The sequence below is a fragment of the Saccopteryx bilineata genome, chromosome 6, assembly GCF_036850765.1.
Source record: "Saccopteryx bilineata isolate mSacBil1 chromosome 6, mSacBil1_pri_phased_curated, whole genome shotgun sequence".
Lineage (NCBI taxonomy): Eukaryota > Metazoa > Chordata > Mammalia > Chiroptera > Emballonuridae > Saccopteryx > Saccopteryx bilineata.
In genome coordinates, this window is record NC_089495.1 from 48,321,606 (window position 1) to 48,329,421 (window position 7,816).

At 42.4% G+C, this 7,816-nt stretch overlaps 1 pseudogene; it reads right to left on the minus strand.

Annotated features, from left to right (window-relative positions):
• Positions 1-351: 351 nt before the first annotated feature.
• Positions 352-948, minus strand: LOC136309290 (large ribosomal subunit protein uL6-like; annotated as a pseudogene).
• Between the last annotated feature and the right edge of the window lie 6,868 nt (positions 949-7,816).

The window sequence follows — 7,816 nt, forward strand, 5'->3', positions numbered from 1 at the left end:
ACCCAGACTGTGGTACTTCGTTAAAGTAGCCCAAACTAAGACAATATCTCATCATCCTGGTCTGATTTCAGCAAGAATCCTATTGAGCTAGTCTATTACAAATCCCTCTAGCCTTGATGTTTCTTCTAGTAATTTTCCATCTACCGACCTCCACCCTGCTGGGTGACTACAAATTCTCAGTTTTCCTTGTTCTATTCAGAGTTAAGCCTAAGCTTTCTCTTTAACAAATTTCTGAATAATTTTTTCTTTTATTTTTTAATACATGGCTTTTATTGTATCTTTAAAATATCACAAATAAGTCTGAGGAATTACCTGGCATCTTGCTGTTTCTGTAGCCGGATAGCCTAGATGTCATCCATCAGCCTGCTGAACTGTTCCTTTTGCAGAAATCATTTGTAGACATCATCCACAAATTTTCAGATATCCTTGTTTTTAACTGCTGTGGCTTGCTGAATCAAAGCAGCTGAATTTGATATGAGTTCAATGTTATTTTCTTCAAGAACTAACTCATCTTTCTGGGTTTGAGATACTGAACAAGCAACGGCCTGACCTCATCCAAACCCTGCAGATTTATTTATCATCCAAGAAAATTCTGATTTCAACGAGGGAACCTTCTCCTGAATAACAATGTTGATGGGAAAGTGAGCGTGCACAGACCTCATCTTATAAAGGAAGCCCAGGGTAACACCCTTGATCGTTTTCAGCACATGACTGCAGACAGTGCGAATGGTCGCCAGTTCCTTTTATTTCCCCACCATTTGTCAATCCAGAACCTCTTCTTCTCTTTCCAAGGAGACTGAGGTTTACATTGATGTGATCAAAGTCCCTCCGCAGGGTGCCACTAGGGCCCATCACAGTAACCGTGCGTCCCTTCAGAGTGGTGTCAACATTGTCTGGGATGTCGACCGTCTGATTGCTGAGAACGGCCTTCATCCTCGCACTCGCTGTGGCAAAGGGAGAATGTCTCAGTAATTTTTTTCTTTAGCAAAAATAACATTAGGATGTTTCATTTGGATGACAGAACGGTGCAGAGCAGGTTGGGAAATAACAAGGCAAGTTCAGAACATGTTTTGTTTGCCAATCCTACTCCACAGCTAAGTGAGATGGAGAGAGCACAGTCATAGAGAAAACTCTTCAGGTCATAGGAGGCAGCAGTGCTAGAGGTAAAGATTCAGGAGTTCTCAGTGTAAAAATAGAATTTAATGACACAAACTTGGATGCACTCGTCAAGGCAAGCAGCAGAGAGAGGAAAGAAGGAATAACTTTCCTCTTGCAGCACAGCTGGCTAGAAGGTCCCAAACACATCCACTCACATGAGACCCTCTCTGGTCCCAAACACATCCACTCACACGAGACCCTCTCTGGTCCCAAACACATCCACTCACATGAGACCCTCTCTGGTCCCAAACACATCCACTCACATGAGACCCTCTCTGGTCCCAAACACATCCACTCACATGAGACCCTCTCTGGTCCCAAACACATCCACTCACATGAGACCCTCTCTGGTCCCAAACACATCCACTCACATGAGACCCTCTCTGGTCCCAAACACATCCACTCACATGAGACCCTCTCTGGTCCCAAACACATCCACTCACATGAGACCCTCTCTGGTCCCAAACACATCCACTCACATGAGACCCTCTCTGGTCCCAAACACATCCACTCACATGAGACCCTCTCTGGTCCCAAACACATCCACTCACACGAGACCCTCTCTGGTCCCAAACACATCCACTCACACGAGACCCTCTCTGGTCCCAAACACATCCACTCACATGAGACCCTCTCTGGTCCCAAACACATCCACTCACATGAGACCCTCTCTGGCCACACCAGAAATAGGCATTGCTCCATAGTTGCCAGGGGCCCTTGGGTCTGAAAAACTCTGGGGTGGAGAATTCATAAATAAACATGGATTTCTGTTCAAAGAAAGATTTTGAACACCTCCACTTGGTTATAGCACTGAGCTGAAATGAGATCAAAATATTATTTCTTGAAATAAATAGAATGCAGATTTTTCCATATGAAGTGATTGCCATGACAAGAGATTATTTCTCCCTGGAGAGGAAACATTGTTAACAGTCCTGATTTGAATTCGTATAACTCTTTGCATTTTGAGAGTTTTCACAGACATAGTGTTATTAAATCCTAATGGCCAACTCCTGACAAGAGAGCTGAGGTTCTGAGTGGTCGAGGAAGGTCATTATCATGCAGATAATGAGTGGGATTTTCTCCATAGGATGTTCTCTTCTTTGGATATTGATATAATGGCACTGACCACAGACACCAAGAGGGCTTGCACGGAAAGTCATTTTTTCAGAAGTGCAGATGCACTCACACTCAGACATTCCTTTTCCTTAATGATTAAGGGGCCATGTTCTCTCGATAACTGGGCAGAGCCAGAGACAGTTACTGTGACTACTGAATGGAGCAAAATTAACTGGCCCGCGAGAGGGTCAGGACGTGGCCTCCACAGGGTGCTCTCTCTAACTGAGCTGATCAGACAGGGGAGCCATCTAATTCGAATAAAAATGCGAGCAGCGGTATTTTCCTTGCTTTTTGTCCGGTCCATGAAGAATGTAGTAACCATCTTACTGTGTTATCATGTCATCTCTGATTAGAGAGTGGGTTGGCTCTGTTGAAACGCAGCGTCAGGGTTTATTAGAACAGCAATGAAACAGAAGGGAATCAAGCATGTCCAAAGAAGAGACAACTCCACAGGAGCATCTCTGCATGGATGCAGAGACCTTATTCGGGACTGTGTGTTTCTCTTCTTCTTCAGGCTTATAGGAATTGCTAATATGCAATCAGGACTTTCGTTATTTCACACGCTCATATTAAAAAGCAGAAAATTCATAAATATTTACTGGATTGCTGCATGTGACATGTAATTTTTTATCTCCCCATAAATTATAAAATGTTTACATTTTATACCTCACTAGGGGGTAAAAAAGTGTAGCAAGACACTGAACAAAATAGGCAATGAAACGGCTGGCCCCATTCTGGTGGCTTCCCTGATTCTTCCCCCACAAAACCCCATGATGAAGAAAGAAAGAGATTTTCAAAGTTCTGAAGGGCAGTAAGTTAAATAAAATACCCATATTCCAAGATAAAGGTGACTGATTCATCTCTTTTTAATTTATTGATTGATTTTAGAGAGAGAGGAAGGGAGAGAAAGAGAAAGACAGAAACACCAGTCTGTTATTGTATGTGCCTAGACTGGGAGTCGAACTGGCAACCTCTGCCATTGGGACAATGCTCTAACCAACTGAGCTATTTGGACAAGGCTCTAGGCAACTTCTTAACATGGAGTTCTCGGCCCTGGCCGGTTGGCTCAGCGGTAGAGCGTCAGCCTGGCGTGCGGGGGACCCGGGTTCGATTCCCGGCCAGGGCACAGAGGAGAAGCGCCCATTTGCTTCTCCACCCCCAACCCCTCCTTCCTCTCTGTCTCTCTCTTTTCCTCCCGCAGCCAAGGCTCCATTGGAGCAAAGATGGCCCGGGCGCTGGGGATGGCTCTTTGGCCTCTGCCCCAGGTGCTAGAGTGGCTCTGGTCGCGGCAGAGCGACGCCCCGGAGGGGCAGAGCATCGCCCCCTGGTGAGCAGAGCGTTGCCCCCTGGTGGGCAGAGTGTGGTGCCGGGTGGATCCCGGTTGGGCACATGCGGGAGTCTGTCTGACTGTCTCTCCCCGTTTCCAGCTTCAGAAAAATACAAAAAAAAAAAACAACCATGGAGTTCTCAAAATTGAAAAGGTTCCAATAATTAACCATCAAATACTGTTTCTTCACATAAGCCTGAAAACTGAACATAAAGTCACACTTTCTCGTTTCCCTTCTACTACTGAAGTCTTTGTCTTGATTTTCCTCTCCTCCTCGGTTCTAAACCCCCACAGCTCAAACTCAACGAGAAAATCAAAATAATCTCAAATAATAAATAACAATCAAATAATGACTGAAATCTTAGGCTATTGACTAGGTGCCACACCAAAAGAGATGAAAAGTATGATAAAGCCATTAAAAACTGGTTTAGCCCCCTGTTCAAATCTTTCCTACAAACATGCATTACTTATCCCACAAAGTGTTTTAAAATTTTTAGTTGATACTTAAATTTTACAAATTAGAACATTTCCTATAAATTTGGGTTTATGGCTCAACCTAAAAGTATAGAAAATCTGTTGGTCCTCTTGGGGCTTCCACATTGTCACAGTCCCTGTGACCCCTTATTATCCTCATACTCGGTCTTTTCCACCATGGAAGGTGAAATGTAATCCCTCCCCAAATGCACCCCCTTCAATAACAGAGGAAACTCTAAGATATACATTGTAAAATTTCTTACTCTATTTAATTATTCATTGATTAATTCCAACAACAGTATATACCCTGTGCAAATCAGTGAGGCTAAAAAAATGATTAAAACCTTTGAGGATACTATTTTATACATCTAATGCAATGGCTAATATAAAAAAAAAGTGATAGCCCACAAGGATGTGGAGCAACAGGGAACTCTCACTTGTTCTTGGTGAAAATGGAAAATGGTACCGCCACTTTTGAAGAGAGTCTGGGAGAGGTTTCTTTTTGTCCCCTCACCATTCACACATTGAAACATTCACCTCTCCCCAGTGTGATAATATTAGGAGATGGGGGCTTTGGCAGGCAATTAAGATTAGATAAGGTGATGTGGATGGAATCCTCATTAATAAGATTAGTGTCCTTATAAGTGGGTTTAATTAGTGTCACAGGAGGGTTTGCTTCCTCTCTCTGCTCTCTGCCATGTAAGAATACATGAGCAGTGCAACTCAGAAGAGGACCCTCACCTCACCTGATCGTGCTGGCCCCCTAATCTCGAACTTCTAGCTTCCAATTGTGATATATAAATTTCTCTACCCCATATGGTACTTTCTTATACAGCCTGACTAAGATATATGCTGGGTTTTTTATAACAACTTTATTCATAATTGCCAAAAATTAGAAGCAACTTAAATGTACTTCAATATGTAAATGGATAAGCAAAATGTGATACATTAATAAAGTGGAATATTATTCAGTGATAAAAAGGAACAAGTAATTAATTCACACAACATGAATGAATCTTAAATGCATTTAGCTTTCTCAAAGAAAAAGTGGTCTAAAAGGCTATATATGCATAACACTGTAGAAAAGGAAAACTCTAAGGACAAAAAGAGATCAGTAGTTGCCAGGTGTTTGAAGAGAAGGGAGTGCTTTTTACTAGTGGGAGTGCAGGGCACTTCTCAGGGTCATAGAACTAATCTGTACGGTAGAGTAATGGCAGATACATGATGCTATGCATTTGTCAAACCCATAACCTTTACAGTAGTACCAAGACTGATACTTAGTGCAAGCAAATTTAAAAAATGATTTTAGGAGGTCAGGATGGAACTGAGATTTACAAATGTATAAGATAGCCTCACTGTGAGGGAAGGTGGGAAAGGGTGATAATAAATAACTTTGGAAATGAGTGGAGGTCATGAGATTAAAGGCAAAAGGAACAGTACAAAAATAGTGCTCTGGTTGATCAAGTTTTTTTCCCACAGGAGAACAGGTTAATGATTTTGAAACCATAATACATGTATACTGGAATTGAACCATTAAATAAATGAATGGACAACAGACAGTGAGAGCCTGGTTTGTCAGTGATGAAGTTGGAGATTATGGATAGGCAAAAGAAGACTAGAATGAGCAATGGAGTAATGGACTAATATCTGAGACATCATTGAGAATTTATGTTTAGAGTAATAGACATAGATACAGAGGAATACATCTAGAAATATTTATAAATATGTGCATACACAAAGGTTTGTATACACACACATATATTTTCTTGTTGTCTGGGCTGAGAGAGCCAAAACTCAGTGACGATTCGGTAGCAATGAGCACACCTGGTGCCACAAAAGAGACCAGGGCTCCTGGGGGAAAAGGCTGATTAGAGCGTCAGGGCAGGGATTATAAAGGATAAGCCAAAAAGTCAGGAAGTGCTAAAAACACAAACAAACATGAAAAAAACAAGCAAAAAAAAAACCATGGGAGCATGTAAAAGGGACACAAAAGCCAGTCTGACAGGACTCCTAATGGCCAAAGCTGGAACAATTCAAGCAACAAAATAAATGATGCTGTACTGACTTATAATAGAATTTATAAAATAAATGTTAATAGGCCCTGGCCAGTTGGCTCAGCGGTAGAGCGTCGGCCTGGCGTGCGGGGGACCCAGGTTCGATTCCTGGCCAGGGCACATAGGAGAAGCACCCATTTGCTTCTCCCCCCCTCCTTCCTCTCTGTCTCTCTCTTCCCCTCCTGCAGCCAAGGCTCCATTGGAGCAAAGATGGCCCCGGCACTGGGGATGGCTCCTTGGCCTCTGCCCCAGGTGCTAGAGTGGCTCTGGTCGCAACAGAGCGATGCCCCGGAGGGGCAGAGCATCGCCCCCTGGTGGGGGCGTGCCGGGTGGATCCCGGTCGGGCGCATGCGGGAGTCTGTCTGACTGTCTCTCCCCGTTTCCAGCTTCAGAAAAATACAAAAAAAAAAGTTAATAAAACTGTATTGTTATAAATGATTGCCTAAATAAATAAACAAAGAAAAAGAGACGAAATTCCCATACAGAAGAATTCCAAATAATTTATGTAGACACTCCCTTCTCAAGGGAATAGAGACATGGTATTTGTCTTCACAGAGCTTAGCGTTTAGTCAAGAAAAAATACTCTAAGAGAATGGTTTGAGCTCTCTTAGAGACTTGCTTCCAACAAGTAAAGAATGGAAAGTGGGAGAGAAAATGGTACAGTGAACAATCCTGGTAAATACTACCTGAGCCAAGTGATGAAGGTTGATGTCATCAGTGGTAAGTCATGTTGGTGGTATGCAATATGTCCCCTTGGCATAATGTGATGAGAATGGCATTTCACCTCTGTTGTCTTCCTCCCCAAAATCAACAACCCTTGTCTAACCACCAGTAAAACATCAGGCAAAACCCAAATGAAGGACAATCTACAAAACACCTGGCTAGCTCTCTTCAAAACTGCCAAGGTCCTGCAAACCAAGGAAAGTCAGAAACTGTCACAGACCAGAGGAGGCTGAGGAGACAGGATGACTAAATGCGACGTAGTGTCCTGGACTGAAACCTAGAACAGCGCGCAGCCTTGAGGAAGACTGGTAAAACCCTCACAACATCCGGAGTTTTATTAATAACACGTACCAGTGTTGATTCTTTATTTGTGATAAGCGTGTTACAGTGGTGTAAGAAAATAACATCTCTGTACCACCTTTGCAAATCTAGCTCTGTATCATCTGTCAATCTAAAACCATCTAAAATGAAAAGTTTATTTAAAAACAAACAAACAAAAGCAATCTTGAGCAGCTTCCCACTGTAGAAAAGAAGATATTCCCTTGGTTTAGATAGAACAACGCACTCCTAATAAACTCTAATTCTGCAGATCAGTTTAAATGTGACTTTCCTCACAGCTGTTTGTCATCCCTAAATTGGGTACTCTTTTTTTTTTTTTTTTTTTTTTTTTTTTTTTTTTTTTTTTAGCTCCTCTAGTATCTTCCTTATCATCCTCAGCAATTATGTCACTTTTTTTGTTTGGTAAACACTTTAAAATCTAGTAGAGAGTTGATGAACAATAAATAGTTTTGGAAAGAAAAGAGGGAGGGAGGGAGGGACAGTGGGGTGTAGGAGAGAGAATGGAAGGAGATGGGAGGAAAAGAGAAGGAGAGAGGAGGAAGAAAGGATGGGTATGCATGATGACAGAGCAAGGATCACAGGATGAGGAAAATTAGACTCAAGTGGGGAGCGAGTAATGAATAGA